This window comes from Lissotriton vulgaris, chromosome 4_1, assembly GCF_964263255.1.
Source record: "Lissotriton vulgaris chromosome 4_1, aLisVul1.2, whole genome shotgun sequence".
Taxonomy (NCBI): Eukaryota; Metazoa; Chordata; class Amphibia; order Caudata; family Salamandridae; genus Lissotriton; species Lissotriton vulgaris.
Genome location: NC_141691.1, coordinates 1,510,327,094 through 1,510,348,351, shown reverse-complemented (window position 1 = coordinate 1,510,348,351; position 21,258 = coordinate 1,510,327,094).

Sequence of the window (21,258 nt, the reverse complement as noted above, 5' to 3'; positions counted from 1 at the left end):
CTAACCCACATCTGCGTGGCCTAGAGCATAAAATCTTCTGTTGTTAGAAGAGATTAAAAGGGACAGAGCTGCGGAGTGTCAGAGTTTATTCACAGGGCTCTTGGCAAGAAAGAGCTGGAGTTAGCGTTGCCACCTTTGCAGAAGAAAAATACCAGCCATTTGTTGTTTAGAAGTCTGCAGGGACATGATACTAAATAGGACTTTAAAGAAAATCGAATGTACTCATTAGTAATTTGACTTTTCTGCCTTTGTTTACCTTAATTATTTGTAAGGGCATGTTAACTCTACTTTGGAACACATTTGAAAGTACTTTCTAATTGTATTTCCTATTTGAAGTTGTACAGATAATGGCTTAATATACTGGCTTTTGTACTGACCTGGACATTAAAATGCTTGTGCCGTAGAGAAACAACCAGGTGGCTACCCTTGCTGCAGTTCATCATGCATGCTGCAACAGGGTGCTGCTTCTTTCTGCCACGTGAGTAGATGTTCTTCTTGAGCTGCAGCTTCCTCAATGCGAAAGGAAGGTTTCTCAAAGCGAGCTGTAGCAATCATCCGTGACTGCACACATTGAGAAATCTCACCAAGAGGGGGTCTGTAGTAACATTTTCTTGGCTCTGGTTCACCAACCTAATGTTGGCAAGCGCAGAGGAGGCAATAACTCAGCTCCACACAGTTCTCAGAACTCCACGAGCTACGCAGAGCGCAGAGTGGGAAAAACTATGCAAACTCCATGATCGGAGTGGAATTTCATGCCCAGGTCCAAAAATGATATGGTACAGCATTTACGATACCTACCCAAACCCCAACAAGGCACTAAAGCACTTAGATGCTACTGATGAATATAAACAGCTTCACTAAATGGGACGGACTGAGCAAAGTGTTAATGTAGTCCCTGGCAAGGGTCACTGGAATTATTTAGATGGAGAGTGATAAATTATGCTACAGGGTTGACTAAATTATGCAGCATGAAAAGGCAAATTATGCGGCATACTTCTGCACATTTTGTGATAGTATTACCTCATTATTTTGTCACTTTTACACTTGTTAACACTGTTTGGATCTAGGTTGCGCCTCATTAGTAGCAGTTGAATACTCACATTTAGCAATAGGCAACAGAAAAGTGACCATTCAACCTTTGAAAAAGGCCTTGCACTGCAATTAACACTTGTTGTTATGTTTTAGTATCTTTTGAACTAAGCTAGAAATTCATCTTTTATGTTAAAATTTGCAGAGTATACAGCAGATGAAGGTTTGTGACAAATGCGGTAAATCCATAATTATGTGAAAAATGCTGCTACCGCACAAACACATATTTTAAATGACCCTACCCTTGACTTAGAGGTCAATAACCAGCCCCCAGTACAGACAGTAAGCACAGCAGGGAACCCTCCTATCATCTGGTGAGATGCTAACTTGAAACAGGTGATAACCTAAATTAAACCCTGACAGCCCTCCTCTATTTTACGTTACTCACTCCCTCCAATACCAACTATTACTCTGAATGCAGACCCTTTTGTAACCATTAATATCATACTCCCTCTTTTTTAACTGTAAGTATTAATATTGTTAAATTTTGGAAAAACAAACAGTAATTTATTTCAGAAATATAATGTTGTTTCCTGAATGAGGGACTACCCAGAAGATAACCAAAAGTATTTTACTACAAAAACATTAGAAAGAAGAAGAACATGGGAGCAAAGGGTTTTAGGTTCCTGAGAATTTTGTGGCAGTTATAGAAACATGAATATTGTATTTGTCCTTCAAGCAGCATTGGTTTGAGGTTTAAAGTAAAGCCATTTTTGTTTCTGTTACCAAGGGTGGCTCCTCTGAGGGTCGGTCTGGAACAGAAAATAACTTGCATTAGATAGCTAAAACTGTGGCCAATGTTTGTGATTTGAGGCAGTTTGAAGTTTTACGGGCATGCTGTATAAGTGTTTTGCAGGGTCTGGAAGACTGCATAAATATAACCTTTCTGCAGGCAATGTCTTTTCAATATTAGGGAAATCAATAGTAAAAACTGGCCCACCACAACATAAAACAGGTCCCAAAACAGCCAAAACACTAGCTTAAGCACTGACCTGTCAGGTCAGCCCATCAGACACTTCCTGATTGCCTTTTAGGCCAGTACAACCCTAGGTGCTCTTGTAAATGCAGGTGGTTCCTTTTTATTGCAAAATGCAAGATCACCCTGTGCTTGTGAAGCCCTATATTATTATGTTCAAACCTCCAAGTGGAATGCACAAGTGAATTGGTAATGTAATTAATAGTTGTGTTCCACCTGCATTCCTGTTTGTAATGTTGATTATATAGAGATAGAAATATCAATTTAATGGTAATTTGTTTGTACATTGCACCCGATCTGAGAGGGGCTGTTGCTGACTTAAAATGTATTTGTTCATTTGAAACTTAATTAATATCACTTTGTATGATGCAACTACAGTGAAAAGGTGCTTTATGTTATCACTGCTATTCCTGCCATTTTGGCATGGTCCTGTATTAAACCGCGTAAGTTATCAGCCAGTGAGATTCTGGAAACAACAATAGCCTGCGAATACTTCATCCACCCATGGTAAATAGGGTAAAATGTTGGACTATATATATGTTGAAAAGAAAAACACAATTTTGTGATTTCAGCAATCTTTGGAATCCATTGGGATGTGTTGGAAGGTGTTTATGTTCACCAATCTTTATTATAAGCATATTAGAGCAAAGGCAGGACTTGAGGCCAAGTATTGTTTGATCAGCTACAGTGGCAGACAAGGTGGTTACTGTCTGTGAACTACATCCATTTAGCCATAGCAATTTGATACAATCATAAAGATCCATGAATGAAAACTGTGCTGGGAATATGTCCTGAAAATATTCCATATTGCTCCTTTATCTTTTAAGGTTAGTTCAAAGGTCTCACATATTTGCAGGTTAGAGGACAGAGTTTGGTAAAGTAGAATTGCAACAGTACGTAGTATTTTTTTTATACATTTACTAGCAACCTTTATGCTGATTCTAAGTACTATTAGAATTTGGTAAAATGGGAACAGGAGAAAACATTAACATAGTGATTAACCAAGAGCATAACTTTTAGGAAAATGGGGAAGCCTATATTGTGAGTTGTTGTATGCCCACACCACTGTACTGCTAAACATTTGAGGGCTCTGATGAAGGCTTTTGTACAGTATTTGGTCTCCAAATAAGCCAATGATAAAGAACTCACTCTCTTTAATACAAAGGAATAATGACAGAACATTGAAATTTGAACACCAAACCTGTCAATGGTTTCTTGCTGAATCTGTTGTTGATACTGTTGCATATTGCTCATCTCTAAGGGTCTAAGACACTACTTCCAATGGAATACTAGTTACTTGTTTTGTACAACTATGACTTCATGTAGGACAGAATTTCTATCAAGGACTGGATGAAGCTAGACAATGTCTCAGCCTGTAGAGCCATACAATATCTCCCAGTTAGGTTTGCACCCCACATTATTTGCCTAAATCTGTATTTCCTCAATTTTTCTAGGCATGGATGTTTAATTCCCTATTCCCAATTTCTTCCATAGAAATGCACCTGCATTTTCAAGTGATCTCATGAAATTGTTAGATTTGAAGACTTAAGTATATTATTATATATTATTGTACTGTTGCATTTGTACAGCGATTGATAACCGTCTGGAAGCCTTTACAGAATGTTCGAATAAGTAACTTTGTTGTAGTGGGATATAACTGGCGGAGTGTTTGTTTTCTCTGGCCTGAAATCAGTATGCTTGGTGTCATAAGAGATGTTGAAGGAGTGATATAACTGGCGGAGTGTTTGTTTGCAATGGCCTGAATGTAGTATATTTGGTGTCATAAGAGAGATTGATGGTGGGCTCCAGTTGGGATGCAGTTAATCTGAATGAGAATGCATGCATGCAAGTGATTGTGAGTGCACACCAGGTTTCTTATACCTCTTGTTACATCCTGTCAGCTGCACCTGATGGATCGTTTGCTAGGGAGCAGTTCGTATTTTTTGCTTTTCAGTGATTTTGACAATTGCTGATTATTCCTATTTGTTGCAGGAGTGTGTACCAGAGCTTGAGATTTTCTGAAATTGACCAAGTAATGGAGTTATGTCATTTCTTCATTGGATTCCTGACTGGTGGATCTTAAATATTCCATTATTCAAGTCCAGAGGCCGCTAGAGGTGACCGACCAGCCTACAAATGAATTTAAATATTTTTGTTTCCCTGTGAATACTGAGAAGGTAATTGGAATCAAATCAAAGCACACATTCACCACTTGGTAGCTTATACACAGCATTTGCTTGCCTAGAGATTTGCATGTTGGCACACACAACTTTAGCTGTGGTGCACAGACACCCTTCATGACTGCACACAGAGGAACAACATTTGAGGGAACATTGGTTAAGACCCTGGGAACACTCTGCCTGATGTGCACATTACTTTTAGCAATAAGAAAAAAAATATTATCGCCAGCAATTAGAGAAGCATTTGTGTGGTATTTTTTGATCTTTAACAATGAAACCATGGTGATGTCATCTATCTGCTCCAGACCCATAAGGGGAAATCTATACAAAAAAATGTACATTTGTTTAATGATCACCGTCTCTGCTTTAAAAGAATGTCTTAGACATTGCAAACCAAATCAAATCAAATCCAAAAGTGATCTACCACGGGACTTTTCACTTAATTATAATGTTTCTTTAATCTTTGGTATTTTCAATACATTTCTAGTGTCTTTTAATTAAAGGAATATTTTAATACCATATATAATGCCAACCCCACACTGCACGTAGGGGGGTTTGGCCGCAGGGCCTGGAGGTGCAACCAACTCTCTTGGCTCTTCACCTAGCCCCGACCCTGGCATGGCCCATATAGCTCCTGCTTCAATGCCATAATATCCCCATGCTAGTTGTGCATTATACGAATACAACAACACATATCATAACATAACATAGCATAACATCACATGACATGACATAACATCACATGACCGGGAGAGACATGGAGATACAGAAAAATTCAAGGAGGGACAGAGAAAGACAGACAAAGAGAGACAGGGAGAGAAAGAGAAATAGAGAGAGAAAGAAAGAAAGAAAGAAAGAAAGAAAGAAAGAAAGAAAGAAGAAAGAAAGAAAGAAAGAAAGAAAGAAAGAAAGAAAGAAAGAAAGAAAGAAAGAAAGAAAGAAAGACAGGGTCAGAGAAAAAGACATGCACACGAGAGAGAAAGAGAGAGAGAGAGAGAAATGGAACGAGAGAGAAAAAGAGAGAAATGGAACGAGAGAGAGAGAAGGATGCAGAGAGGGATTGTATTGATGGCCATCTTAACAATGTATATTTAGATTACAATGTTTTTACATTTTCAATGCATCTTCACTATGCCCAGGTTATCAGTCATACTGGAGCTTTCCTCTTTGTTTTATATTTCTTTCTACTTGAAGGTCTCTTGGAAAACACTAAACATATACAAGGAATCATACATTTTTCATGCAATCTAATCGTCCACTGATTAATAGAGACAGGTGATGGAAGCTGCACTAATCCATAGACTTATTTCTCGAGCAACGCACAGCATCATCTCAAAGTTCTTCTTGGCAACAAGGTTGACTACTATAAGCAGGTGACTGCTGCCAAACAGGAAAATGAGTTGCTAAGGAAGGGCAATGGAGATTGTATTTGCATTGCGAGTAAAAATAGGGTTGTTACTTAGACTGGCTCTGAGTTTTCTCAGTACTCGTGTGCTGGTTAGACTCTAACGGCCAGATTCATTAACGGAAAATCGGCTCGCAAAGGGCCAGATTCTGAGAATCTGGCCCTTTGCGAGCGCAATTTTTGCATTTGGGATTCATCATCCCAAATGCAAAATTCGCTATTATAGAAATTGCAAATTTGCGAGGAATTGCATTTAAGGAATCTCTATTTGAGATTCCTTAAATGAAAATCATGAAACATTTGAAAATTGCGAATTCACAATTTTGGGCCGCTATTTACCGCAAAGTCAAACCTCGTAGTAAATAGCGGAAACTTAGAAAAATTAACTTAAGTGCATTTTTCTAAGTTGTATGTTACACACACACATGTCCTTGAGACATGTGTGTGCGCAACACCAGCATCCAATATCATTTCAGGGGTGCAACAGGGTGTCCTTTGGACACCCCTGCACCCTTGAAATAGCAAACTCAAAATGCGATTCGCTAATAGCGATTCGCACATTGATATGTCTTCCCATTCATTCCTATGGGCCTTTAGGCCCATAGGAATGAATGGGGAGTTATTCCTTATTTGCGATTAGCAATTAGTTAATCGCAAATAAGGAAGCTGTAGGAATCGCAATAAATATTGCGATTTCTACATGAATCCCGTTTTGCAACTCTGTAATAGCGATTCCTTAATAATCGCTATTACAGACTCGCAAAACATGCCGATGATGAATCTATGTGTAAGAGCCAGATGTACGACCATTTTTTGCGGTCGCAAAAGGGAAATCGGCCTGTTTACAACAGCAAAATTGGTCTGGCCTATGTACAAATCCTATTTTGCGAGTCGGTAACCAATTACTAATAGAGTTTGCAACTCGCTATTAGGAAGGGGTGTGCCAAGGGTATCCCTTCCTAATAGCGAGTCCAAATGGTATGTACCATTATCTTGCAACCGTATTTGCGGTCTCAAGTAGGTGGTAAGCCACTCCCAAGGACCACTTTCTACCCTTCAAAAATGAAACAAAAAAGTAAGTTTCCTTTCTTTTTTTAAATGCATAAGGAATACATGCTACATTTAAAAGCAGTCACAGACATGGAGGTCAGCTGACCCTAGCAGGCTCCCATCCCTGGGAGCAGCCACGGCCCGTGGAGGGAGTTTTGGTGGGGCGGAGAGGCGGGGCGAGGGAGGGGCAGGGTGGGGGGTGCTAAAAACCGGAGTATGGATAATTGAAGGTAAGTAAACAATTTAATTATAAAACAAATTTCGTAGTGCGCCCTGCATCGCAAAATGTGATGCAGGGCACGCTACGAAATTCGTTTTATTAATTAAATTGTTTACTTACCTTCAATTATCCATACTCCGGTTTTTAGCACCCCCACCCTGCCCCTCCCTCGCCCCGTCTCTCCGCCCCACCAAAACTCCCTCCACGGGCCGTGGCTGCCTGGGAGTGCTAGCCATTCCTAATAGGATCGCAAATAGCACCCTCCTTGTGAATATTAATGAGGCAGGCAATTTGTGACCCCATTACGAAATGCTAACAGTGTCTGAGACACTGTTGTAAATTGCAAAATGTAAGGGTTGTACATCTGGCCCTAAATACCCAATCTGTGTACCTGTCTTGCCTTCAAAATCCATCCAGTTGCCTGATATAGGAACTCTAGTATGTTTATACGTGATTTAAGGTGTTTTGGGCCTTATTTCTTTACTATTTGCTTTTCAACATTGCTTATTTCTGTTTTATCGGTGTGTGCTTACAAGGGGGAGTGGTGTAGGGTAATTTTTTTTGAGCGGTTATAGCCTTGAAAATGAAGGTTGATTCAAATAGTGTTTTTTCTTTTCTAAATGGAATTGTACTGACAGTACATATTGTCTAGGCAATAGTTTCTGCAGCAAAGTCTGGTATCTTTCCAGGTAAGTAATTACTTACTCAGCTTAAGTCAAAGATGGTTTTAAAAAATAAAGCACATGGGGCCCGATGTAGGTAAACGCGATTTTCTGAATTCAAAATACCGAGGCGGGCCGAATCGGTATTCTGAAATCGGAAAACGAGATGTAGGGAAAAAAAAGCGAATGAATACCGAATCGGTCGGCATCGGTAATGAGAATCGGTACGTTCCGATTCGGCACGGTCCGAATCGGAAAGTACCGAATCGGCTAACAACGATTCGGAAATTACCGATTCGGCTACCACCGAATCGGATAGTCCCGAATCGGCGAACACCGAATCGGTAAAAGCCGATTCGGTAAAATCCGATTCGGCAATCATAGATTCGTAGCCATGAAAACACACCCATGGCGAAAAAGCCCATAGGAATGCATTGAAGGAACCGAATCGGCTTTTACCGAATCGGATAATACCGAATCGGATTTTACCGATTCGGATGATACCGATTCGGTAAAAGCCGATTCGGCAAAAGCCGATTCAGCCAATGAGGTGGCTCCCCCTCCCCCACCCAAACAGGGAGTGGCAACCCTGGCAGGTGCAGCTAATTAAGAAGTTTCTGGAGAGCCAGCCTGAGCTCAACACTCACAGTTAGCAGCAGTGGGAATAGGAGGTTGCCAACTGAACTGAAGAACATGGCAGAGCAGTCCGAAAGCCAGAAGTCCTCCCAGAAGAGGAAGCCGAAGTTCACCACCACCGAACTTCAGGTGCTGGTCGAGGAGGTGGTGAGGGTGCACCGCCAGCTGTTTGGCAAGCTGTCCCTCAATGTGCCAGACAGCACCAAGAGGAGGATCTGGGCCGAAATCGCCCAGAAGGTGAATGCTGCGGGTGTCACCCCCAGGTCCGTAGAAGAACTCAAAAAGAGATTCTATGACATCCGCAGCCTCACAAAAAGGAAGATGGCTGAGATACAGAGGCAGGCTGGAGGCACTGGAGGAGGCAGGAACCCGGCGCCACCCCTCACCGAGCTGGAGGAACTGGTCTCCAGCACCATTGAGAGGGAGAGTGTCAGTGGAATCGGGACCCTGGAAAGCTCTGCGAGAGCTACAGCTACAGGTAAGAAGCATGCGCATCATGACACACCCTACCAGACACCTCCCCATTAGACACAATGCATAGGCAAACCCCAGCACAGTACTGTCACCAACATACAAGAGACAAGCATCATGGTACATGTAGTCAGCAGTAGTCAGCTAAACATGGCAGCACAGAATCACAAGACAGGAAACAGTGTGACACAGTGTAAGGAGATGCAAGGACATGTGGAATGCTGAAATTGTACTGACTGTAATACATCGGCACCCAGTTTACAAATGCTTCTTTGTACCTAGGGGCCCCATCAGGCGGAACAACATTGACATCAGAGGGAGCAGCACCGTCTGACACTGCAGTCGCAGGGCCGAGCACCAGCCAGGCTGGCCAGGAGGAGGAGGAGGACGGAAACACCCTAGGGCTAGGTATGGAGGGAGACCTGGTCATAGACTTCGATGCACTGCACTCCCCACAAATGGCCAGCACACCCCCCTTGCAGTTCTCCCCAGAGAACTCCCCTACAAGGGACACCATTCCGCCTACACCAGCTCCTGCCACAACCATGGCCTTGCCACCTGTACAACCTGTCCTGGGAGCAGGGGCTCAGGGACCGGCCAGCTCCACACCCCCACCAGTGGCACCCCAGCCCACTCAGCAGGCCGGAAGCAGCAGTGCCCGGCGCCGTACCATCACCACCACTGCTGCACCAGCACGGGAGGGCAGTGTATTCCTGGGCCTCGAGGGACAGATGGTGAAGATTCAGAGGCAACAGGCAAGATCCACTATGGCCTGCAACGCCAGCTCCTGCAGCACAACCTGCAGATGGGAGAGTTGGTCAAGGGATTCCAGGCCGTCGTGGAATCGAACAAGGAGGTGGCAGCAGGGTTAGGCAGGCTAATCACTGCCATCACCCAATCATCTAGCAGACAGGAGGAGCATGAGCTGGTGCGCAGGCGGGATGCCCGGGTGCTGAACCGCGCCATGGGCCGCTTTGCTGCGGCGACGGCACAACTGTGCCATCGCAGCGCCAACCAGGAATCTGTCCTTAGTCAGCATACGGCTGAGCTCACAAGGGGGATGGCCCGGATCACCACTGCTATGGAGGCCATGATTATTTTGAACACCGCCTCCAATCCTGCCCTGGACCTGGGTGATGCTGGGGACAGCAGCAGCCGCAGCAGCCCGGCCAGCGCTGCGTCTGAGCCACGTAGGAGCACCAGGCGCTCCGCTGATGCTGCTGGGCATTCAGAGGGGGCTGGGGGACACCCCAGTGGGTCTGGCAAGCGGGCAAAGAAGTAGCCTTGCAAGGGCGGGTGAGGCAACCTGAACCTTGGACATTTTTTTATTTCCAATTCACCATTTTTTGTTGCACATCAGTGCTGTAACTGTGTTGCAACAGTATTAAAATTTGTGTTTTCCAACCAACATTTTGCTGTCTTTGCATCTGTACTCAGTCAGAAATAGTTCTCAGTAATCTCCTCACGTCTGTATCTGCCATCACTTGGCGTACACACCCCAGCTGGCTATGTCAGTGGCACAGCTTCGTCGTCGTCATGGTCCTCGTAGTCAGACAACTCCACCTCAGTGCCCTTCTTCACCGCAAGGTTGTGTAACATTGCACATACAGCTATGATCTTGCAGCAGGTGATGGGGGTATACTGCCTTGCACCTCCACTCTTGTGCAGGCATCTGAATCTACTTTTCCAGATGCCAAAGGTCCGTTCGACAACATTCCTTGTGCGTATGTGGGCCCGGTTATACCTCCTTTGGCTGGGTGTGGAGGGGTTGAGGTAGGGGGTGAGTATGAATGAGCGGAGGGCATATGCACTGTCGCCTGGAAGAGAAAGGGGTCACATTAGACACATGCATACATGTATTCCACCTAGCTACTATGTGTTATGGGGGTCTGATGATGTGTCTCACCTAGGAGGTATCCTTCTCCAAATTCGCCTGCCATCAGCCGTGCATATATGCCGCTCTGTTGGAAAATATAGGAGTCATGGGTACTCCCTGGAAATTTTGCAACCAGGTCTGTGATGGTGCACTTTGCATTGCAGATCACCTGCACGTTGATGGTATGTGTAGACTTGCGATTGCGGTATATGTATTCGGTGTCCGCTGGTGGGCAAATCGGAATGTGCGTGCCATCTATGCAACCGATGATTTGGGGAAATTGTGCCATCTGGTAGAAGTCAGCTTTGGTTTGTAGCAGTTCTGCGTGGGTTGCAGGGAAAGAGATGTATTGGTCCATCCTGTGTATCATGGCGTCAAGGAATGTGTGGAAGAACCTTGACAGGCTGCTCTGGCTCACCCCTCCTGCTGCTGCTACACCACTTTGATAGCTGCCAGACGCCAGCAGGTGTAGGCTGCATAGCACCTGGATATGCGCAGGGATGGCGTGTGCCCTTGGGGTGTGGTGGTCCAAGAATGGCTTGAGATCCCTGATGAGCTCAAGTATGGTGTCAGAGTCCAGCCTGTATCTCTGTAGTATCTCTGCCTCTGTGAGCATGAACAGGGTTATCCTCTGTCTGTAGACCTGTTCATTTCTTAGCCATTCCCTCTGTCCTTCCTGCTGTAGCCGTAGCCGCCTCGCAATGACATAGAAAGCTGCCATCCTGCAAGTTGCAATGCATTTTGGGACTGTTTATATGGGTTGGAGTTGGTTACCACCTGATTGCAATCCATGGTAAATACCGAGTGAATTCTACCGATTTTGAGCCGATTTCGGTGTTTCTGTGCCTCCCTACATCTCCCCAACTGTCTGAATCGGGGAATTTCCCGATCGGCGATTCATACGAATCGGCATGTTTTCCGATTCGGCTCATGTCCGAATCGGTCTTTCTACCGATTCGGTACATGGACCGAATCGGTGATTTTCCGATTCGGTGTCACTACCGATTCGGTACATGGACCGAATCGGTGATTTTCCGATTCGGTGTCACTAACGATTCGGTACATGGACCGAATCGGTGATTTTCCGATTCGGTGTCACTAACGAATCGGTACATGGACCGAATCGGTCTTTGCATCCGATTCGGTGTTTTTCCGATTCGTTACATATCCGATTTTCGGTATGTACGTATCGGATTCTTTCCCATTCGGTACTCATTCCGATTCGGTTTTCACTCCGATTCTTTATGTTTTTTGTTCCCTACATCTCGATGGCTGTTTACCGATCGGTAAGGGCCAAAAATCGGTATTTTCGGCCGTTACCGATCGGTAACGCCCTACCTACATCGGGCCCAAGGTGAGTAGAAAGTAAATCTATGCCCTTCCAAAGTCACAAGAACACATTCTCTGGTCTTGAATCAAATGTGATGTATTTTTGTAAGTCACAGCAATGGGGGTCACAACTTTTCTTGACTTTGCTCTGCATGATGGGGTGGAAATATTGTGATTTTCGCCATCGCTAAACCTCGAGTTTCCAACTGTAGCTTGATGGCTACTCAGAGCTCTGCAACATAAGGTGGAAAGGGTTTCTGAACCACTCGTAAAGCTCTCCTTTTAGCTAGTGCTACATTAAACTTCAGAACATTAAAAATAGCCACTCCTACAGATGAAAGTCTTCAAAGAATAGATTTCACTTTTTTTTAGATATTGGGTAATTTTCCTACACATACTTTGGAAGATATGCCCACTGTTGGAAGCAGCTATATCTATTTTTCACAAAGTACTTCTGGAAATGTTTATTGCTTTGCAGCATCTCTACATGAATGACTGAATGCTCTTTCTGGAAATAGGGTGCCAGGTACTTAAATATTTGAAAAAGTATATATTTCGGTTTTGCAGTTACAGAAAGTATATTATCTCCTAAATCAACATGTGAATGATGGGAAAAGAGCAAAAAAACAGTACTGCAGTAATGGGGAGAGGAGTTGGCCTAACGGCTAGGGGGGTCAACCTCGAATCTGGGGAACTGTTTCGAGTCTCGGCAAGGACACGCAACATCTTGTCATTCAGGGCAAATCATTCAGGGCCAGATGTATGACCCTTTCAACTAGCACCTCGCAATTTGCAACACATTGCGAGTCGCAAATTACGAGGCCCTAAATGCGGTAGCAAAACATTAGTACATTGTTTTGAGACTCGCTATTTGGAAGGCAACACCTCTTCCAAATAGCAAGTCGCAAATAAACTGCGACTCGCTAAATAGGCTATGTACATAATCTCCCCGTGCCTAACAAAAATGAATGTGTCCTCATGTAATGCAACTGGTGCTAGTGTAAAGCGCCCTGATACCCGATACCTTCGGGTCAAGTTTGTGTTATATAAAACTCCATAAAATAAATACAGAGTGAAAAGCAATCTTGCAAAACAGACAATTCAGTGACACCTTTGGCAATAAGAAATGTTCAAAATACATCAGGACTAATTTAGAGTTTGGCGGGAGGAGTTAAGGCCTCCAGGATATTTGCCGACTTTGATTTCGCCACCTGCCTTTCCTCAACATGCCAAATTTAGAAATCCGTGGTGACCTCTATGGTTTTGTATGACCCGCTGTAATTGGGTTCATACAAAACCATTTAAAAGGTTGGTGTGTATCTGTCATTGGTGACGGATGCCTACACTAAACCTTTAAAAGTTTTTTCTTTTTCTGAAACCAAGCTTCCAAAGCTTTAGTTAGTTGTTGGAAAAGTAAAAGAACTGATGACCCCAACACCATTAGAACTTTCTACCATGGTGTGATGGTCATTTTAGGTCTCGCCTTTGCAGCACGCAAGTGCTGCTTTGGAGTGACCTCTTGGAATCACTACGGGCTTTTGTTGAAACTCGTGCATGTTTTGCACTGTTTCCTATTAGTACTCGTGCATGTACGGCCTTTCTCTTGTGGGAGCGAGCAGCGGCGCTATCTGATAGCAATTATCGCGCCTGCCATTGCTCGCTCCCGCAAGGTAAATGCTGCGTGTCACTTTAACTTTCTTGAGTGCTGCCCTCAGCATTTACAGGCATCCGGTAAGCACCCGCCGCTGCTCGCTCCCATAAGGTAAACGGGCCGTGTATTTCTGTTCAATTGTTGTGTTTATGTTATCTTTGCTTCCAACCTCCTTTCATTGGCTGCAGGGAGGTGTGTTGTAATCTCCTTTCCCCTTTCTTCCCTCTTTGGTAAATTCCTTCTCCCTTGTTCCATTGGTACACTCCGCTGAAGTGCGCCTTGGAATGTTGGTATGCTGAGCGGTTGGTGAGAGCGGATGACTGAATAAAGACGCATACTCAAATACCTTATCTCAGTCTGCACTTCAACGGAGTGTATCAAGGGAACGGGGGAGAAGGAATGTACCAAAGAGGGAAGAAAGGGGTAAGGATATTACAACACAGTGCATGTCTTAAGGGGCTTGTTACATATCCATGTATTTTGTCTGTATGTCCAATTCAGTTTTATGTTTTGTTTGTTACATGTTATATCACAGGTTGCAAAGGTAATGGGGCCCAAAGTGAGATTTTATGGCATTGTAGCCATTGCAGGATATTCCAGCTGACTGTAGCAGAAGACTGCAGAAGAGTCCAGCCATGATGCAGTCACTGCAGTTTCATGGCATGAGTGCTCCCCCCCTATGATACCGGAAGTGATTCATACAAAAAGTTAAAGGCCTTTCAGCATATACTTACTGGAAATCAACTGCTCTCTTTCAAGCTCTGCTCTCTTCTATGACCCCCTGCCAATCTACAACCCCGCCCATTCCCTTCTAGCTGCTCCTGGCCCCTACCACCCTCCTTCTCTTGCCCCTTTTCATCACTCACATGGTCTGTCTCTACTGATGCCGACGCATGCTGAGGCACCGGTCCAAAGTCACATGGTGCGCTTGAGCAAAACTTTGTTTATATTGTTATCCACAAGGGGCTTAGGGCCAGATGTAGGTAAATATCATTTACTGATTCTAAAATACCGAATTTTACTGATTCGGTATTTTAGAATCGGTAAATGATATGTAGATAATGATTCAGTAAATTTTACTGAATCGGTAAAATTCGGTAAATACCGATTCAGTATTTACTGAATCAGTATTCCCCATTCATTCATAAGGGCCTGGAGGCCCATAGGAATGAATGAGAATTACCGATTCGGCAAATACCGAATCGGTAATAGGAGGTAGACCTACAAGGGTGGCAGGATGTCACATTGACACCCTTTTGCACCCAAGTATAGTGCATGGGTGCACATGTGGCACACATACATGCCCTAAGGGCATGTTTGTCTGGCATATGGCACTGTTAAAAAAGCACAAAATAGCTTTTTTAACGATTTTCGTTATTTACCACAAACGTGTAATTGGTGGTAAATAACGAATCCTTACAAGTGAAAAGCACTCACTTGAATGCTTCCTACATTAAGGATTCGGTAATTTACCGAATCGGTATTTAAGAATTCGGTAATTTACCAATTCCTTAAATTACTGATTGGGTAAATTACTGAATCCTTAATTTAGGCACCTACATCCCAAAAGCCTAATACCGGTCGGTAACGGCCGAAATTTGGTAATTTTGGCCGTTACCGACCGGTATTATGCTTCCTACATCTGGCCCCATATCTATGTTCTGTGAGCATGAGATGCTGTTGACCCATATATAATTAATTACTCAAACTAGGCGAAGAAGAGGGAACCTAGAGCGGCATAGAGGGAATGCAGATAAATGAACCAGACTAAGGAAAGACCAGAAGGGCTGGGAGAGATTCAGTGTTGTGTCCTTTAATGTATAGAACTTCCCCAAATCCCAGCCCTTTAGGCACCGACTTATTTATTTTTTAATTTGATATAGCACTACGTGTTGCCTTGAGGTATTCCCAGGGGCGCATCACAGGCCTCTTCTGCGTAGTCCACCCCCAATCCTTAAGGGGCCCCCATGACCTTCAGGGGGGCCTGATTCAGCCAAGACCAATTCATATATGTAATATATGCAATACTAGTGCCCCTAACAAGCAGGGGTGTCCTGCATGGCTCGTGGATGGGGGGTGGGGGGGGGGCAGGTGCAGGGGCGTGCAGGTTGCTTTAAATAAAATGCTGTTATATTCCGGAAAGCCATACAATTCGAAAGTGAGAGTCCAAGATTATATCTCATAACATACACCATTTTAAAAAACTAAAAAAAAGTGCTTCTGCGGATAGTTACTAATGCTGAATTTATGGGGCATAATTTATGGATTTTTTGGGGTAGTGGAAAATTGAGTCATCTTTGCCAGTACTCGAACTCTTGACCTGCCTCTTGCCACTGTGTTCAGGTGACAAATGTTCTTAACGTGCTAGCATTTAGCTTTCCTGCTAGTCAAACAGTGCAGTAGGATACAGGGGACGTATAGATACAAAACTGTCTATCACTACAATTATTATTTATCCACTATGCTTTATACACTAGAACTCAATTCAATTCATTTTTATTAAGGTATGGAACTAAAAAAAAGTCCACTTAAAAGGTTACTAAAGAACCAACCAAAAAAACAGCATTGTACTAATAGAGACCCTTACCATAGAATAAACAAGCATTGGCATAGCCAATAGGTCTCACATTTGGGACCTTGTAAGTAAAAAGAAACAAAACTGAAGTGTAACACTTCATGTTTACATTTACTGCATCCTAAATACGAAAGTAAATGTAAACGTGAAGTCTTATACTACAGTTTTATTTTTTTACAAGGTCCCAAAGGCGAAACCTATTGGCTATGCCAGTGCTTGTTCTTATTTACACTGTCCCTCACTGCCAGGATAAGCCTGGCAGTGACAACGGTAAAAAAAAGCTATCCGACTGCTCACACTAAATCGGGGAAATGGTTGAATAGCTTACTAAGGAAGGTGCATACTCACGCGGGCTGTTGAAGGAAGGTTTACGCAGATGAAGTGAATTTTACTCCGTTGGCATAAACCTGGTGGTCCACTAAATTATAAATGGGGCAGGCAGACGGAGTGGTTGGCGGAGAAGGTATTCCATTGCCAGGGTCAAGCTCTAAATCAGGTCTGTTGTTTGCAAATTATTTAAAAAGCATCAGAAGTCCATTTGTGTTTCATTACCGACATAAAGTCATCAGTTCACCCATGCTCAATTGTTCATGAATCATCAATAAGAGCATAGTGTAATCACCACTGTTTACTTTTAACATATCATCAACTTAAACTAATTTGTGAAATTTGATTTGTGCAAGTCTCTCATTGATAGGTTTTCTATTAGGAGTGCCTACGGGTCACCTACGTTAGTGAAACAGTGGGAACACCCGTCATCTTCATATTTCAAAACCATTTGTAAAGCATTTGTTAAATGAACCTCATCACCAAGGTCCACAATATTGTTGGCATTGTCACTTCAAATATTGAACATATGTGAGAGGTTTCCTTTTGTATCCTCAATGAATTTTACAGATTTTTGGTTAATTAACTGCATTGCCACCACGTCCACATGTTGTTCTACATGTGTACTTTTTAGACATCAGTTCTGGGCTTAGACGCCTCCTACCGCTGCATTTAATGCATGGTTGTGTAATGATAAAGCATTCGCTATCAACAAAGCTACTGAACCTTAATTGTGGAGTTGTGGACCCTGAATATTAACTACAGAATATCATCGGACCTAATATCCTAGACAGAATGTTGAGGGACAAAATATCGAAAGATCAGTATGTATTGATTTTCTATACCTAATTCCATATATATGTACCTTGACAATATATGTATCTTCAAAGCACAAAGATGTGAAGTTACGAATAGAAAAACTATAATTTCCATTATGCACTTTCCTTTCATTATTTTGCAGTTCAATAGTTTGTCCACAATACACTATGTTATATGTAATAACATTTGTAAAGCTCAAAGCTACCCCAGCAACGGGGCTTCCTATTAGCGTTCCAGGATATTCTTGTACTTGATGTTCCAGAGTACAATCTATTTTTCACAACTTTGAGTATAGCTGGACATTCAATATTAAGAAAACTGAGGATAAAATAATTCACAGTTCACATTTCTATTTAGATTATTATTAACACCATGATGTATGAAACTTACAGCATAAATGCTTAGCTCATTATACAAATACAAGGTGTATACAATTATACAACAGTCCAAAGATCATTATATAAGAGATGCTTTCACTGTTCCTTGTGATAGGCTGTGGTTACAGAACAGTATCCGTGGGGGCTACTGCTGCCCAGGGCCTTAGGTGCTAATGCTCCCCAACTAGATAAATAACAGACTCCTTTTCTAAGGGCAACAAGGGCTATAAGTCAAATCATTTTGTCGCAATTTGTAGAGAGTGAGGAACGATTTATGGAGGGTGAGGAACTCAGATATTGTAGACCAATGGTGTTGGAATCTGGCTTTGTAGATAGTTTGCAAGAACTCAACTTCACAAGGAAGCAAGGGTCATAGGGAACATATTTACCGAACTTAAACAGATTTAATCCCCAATTCATATACCTAACAATACCAATAAAATCTGATGGTCTAAGGAACAAAAAACTAAGATAGAGAAAGAATGTGTAGCTGTGATTTCAATCAGACGTATTACATCCAAAGTTAAACAACCTGAGAGACTAAACTATCCCTACAGGGGGAAGATGTTGGTTGGATTTCCATCAACTGCCCTTCGTGGCCAGTGTCATCATTTGGAATTCCAGCTTCCCTGTCACAGCACCCCATACACTCAGGAGGTTACACTGTGATCTAGGAGTGTGAACTAGATAGCCAGGAACACCATAAAAACCAATGTTAAGTGACTAACAACCTATAGTCAAATATACACAGGTCAAAAATAATGCAGTGCAAAACTAGTGAGGGAATTAAATAGGAAATGGCGGCGAACCAAACAATTTTATTAACGTTTGCTTCCACACCTATTAAAAAGAATGCAGGTACTGTTTCCAACAAATGTGCCGTAGATTTTGGTCAACTAGTTTCAGCCAATTCGGGCAACTTACCCTGGCTTTCTTCAGAACCTTCTCAAATTATAGCTACTGCAATAAGTGAAAATGGAAAACGAAATTGGAATAAAAACACAGTCACAGTGTGCACACTTGTGAACATTCAAAATACCTCTAATATAGGAGGGATGAGTTCCACACCTAGAGAGAAAAAAATACAAAGTTATGCCTATGAACTTGACAAAAACACAGTACAAACCAACAATCTATCTTATTCTGTAAATCTCAGGAATAGTTGCACTCACCTATCCCGTATGAGGTATTAGCCTCACCTCACCTGGTACAGACTCAGGTATGTAGGAGCCCCCCCCTATAAAAGTAGCAGTTTTGACACTCTTACTCACATGAATTAAGCATGTAAACTGTGTGAAAATTGTAGAGAGAGCGTAAGTAGAAAACTACTGCTCCATGGTCTCTATTCTGTCTATAATTACACCCCGAGTATATACCAACCTTTCTAATGGTGTATCAGTGTTTTGAAAACTGAGCTCAGTTGATTATCATTACCCAGATGTAGATGTCTCGAATTATGCAGATCTCGATGCAAGAATGCATAACCTCGTGTGCCAGAACCAAAAGATCTAGAATATTTATCCTCTATGCTCCCGCCACACCTTAACTGTAAAGACTGTATGTAAGACTACAGAGCAAGTGTGGATGGCCAGAATGGCAGTCCCATCCACACAGACAGAGCTTCAAACAAGCATACCCCGTGAGTATCACAAAGTAGTCTCACTCAGTGTGTAACAAAAGAAACTCTTGCCATCCGAGTTATAATGTGTAGAGCCCGCTGCAGCTTACCTCTCCGTCTATGCCCCGGTCCTCCTCCCGAGCCTGGGGGAGGTATCGAGCACCGGGTGGCAGCCATTGTTGTACTGCAGTTCCGGGTCACATGACAGTGGTCACGTGCCCGCTGTATCGTGTGCATCAAAGAACCCCGACCTACACGATGACGTCAACAAGTTTAAAAAAAGTAGTTTTTTTAACCATTGCCAGAGTTTATATTGGCCAGCCATGCAAAACTGGTATTCTTACATTTCCCTAATTTTATAGTCATATTGGGATTCAAGTACCTAGATAAATTTTGTGGCGTTCATTCATTAGTTTGGATTATCGGTGTTGCGAAAAAAATACAGTCACATAACCTCACCGCCTTCCGTACGGCCATCACGTGCAAACATCACCGTACGTGCGTCAAAACACGCCGAACTACAAAATGTCGTCAGCGTGCTTCGAAGAGTAGTTCTTCCATATTCCCCTTCATGTATCTTTTTATTTTATTATCTTTTTAATTGGATTGGCCTCTATTAAAAACCCGACACTATCACTATCCCCTGGCTTTGTGGCAATGCTGTCATTTAGGCACCAGGATAACGGACTCTAGTCTTAATTCTCTGTTTGGAATCAACAGTGTCACATAGGAACTAAAAACTGCAAATGGCCGTAATTTCACCACCATCTGTAGTTCACGTTTTAAACCTACCGAACCCCGCACAGATAGAACGGGGGGTACAAACAATTTATTGTGTGATGTATCGAAAAATAGGTAGGTCTATTATCGTGTCTTAATATTCTCACCATTCAATCATCAATGCTTCGAAACTTAGGGAATTACACAAGGATGACAGTTCATCACCATTTCTGGTTGATTTTTATACAAAAGAGATCTCTTATTGAATGTTGGCCAAAGGGAATGCTCCTAATGCTTAATATGATTCAGAATCAGAACAATCAAGGAAAATTGACAAAATTATGTCAATCAATTGGTTTCAACATCAAGAATAGTATATGTGAGGGCATTACAGCAACGGGATAAATATTTCTTGATCCTGTCTCAGCGTCCATACTAATATTTTTTTAAGGGAACATGTAAAGAAAGGTAAATGGCCATCATAGTAGAGTCCAAGGAATCGAATCATTCAGTCCCCGGATGCCGCTATGTAGCCTGAACACCCACCTTTGTTCCCTTTGAAAAAGAAATTTGGTTTTATCTTCAACATGAAATGGTAGTAGTGGTTTTTCTAACACAGTTCAAAAGAACTCATTTGGCTTGTGGTTGGTTTCTGTGTAGTATCTTGTAAGTTTGGTGTTGGTCTTTCTACAACGGAAAGTACTCTTGTGCTCCAACATGCACTGGCGCACCTTCCTGGTGGTCATCCCAATATATCGGTCACCACAAGGACACTCATCATGCACATCAAATTGTCGCTATTGCAGTTTGAGAAGTTCGGTTGCATCCATGGTCTTGGTGTCCCAATATCTATTGTTTTTCATAGTCTGGTCTATGGGCACACAGAGCAATTCCCACATGGAAAATGACCATGCACAGGAGGCAGATTCCATAAGGTATTGGGAACAGTCTGTGTTTTTGTCCTCGGTCGTGTATGTACAAGAGCATCACGCAGATTACGTCCACGTTTAAAAGCAAAAAGTTGCATAGGAATTTTCTGTCCTGGTGTTCAGAAAGCGCCAGTTTCTACGGATGCATTTCTGTATCTCATTGCTCGGGGTATTGAAGGTATTCACAAAAGTCATCCGCCCCAATGGAGGTTTCTCCACTTGCGGTTCGAGAAGAGCCTCCCTGTGATTGTTCGAGGCCCGCTTGCACGCCTGTTTGATCAATCTACTTGGATACATTTTGTCATTAAGTTGTTTCGATAAATTATTGGCATGATGTTTGTAACTGTC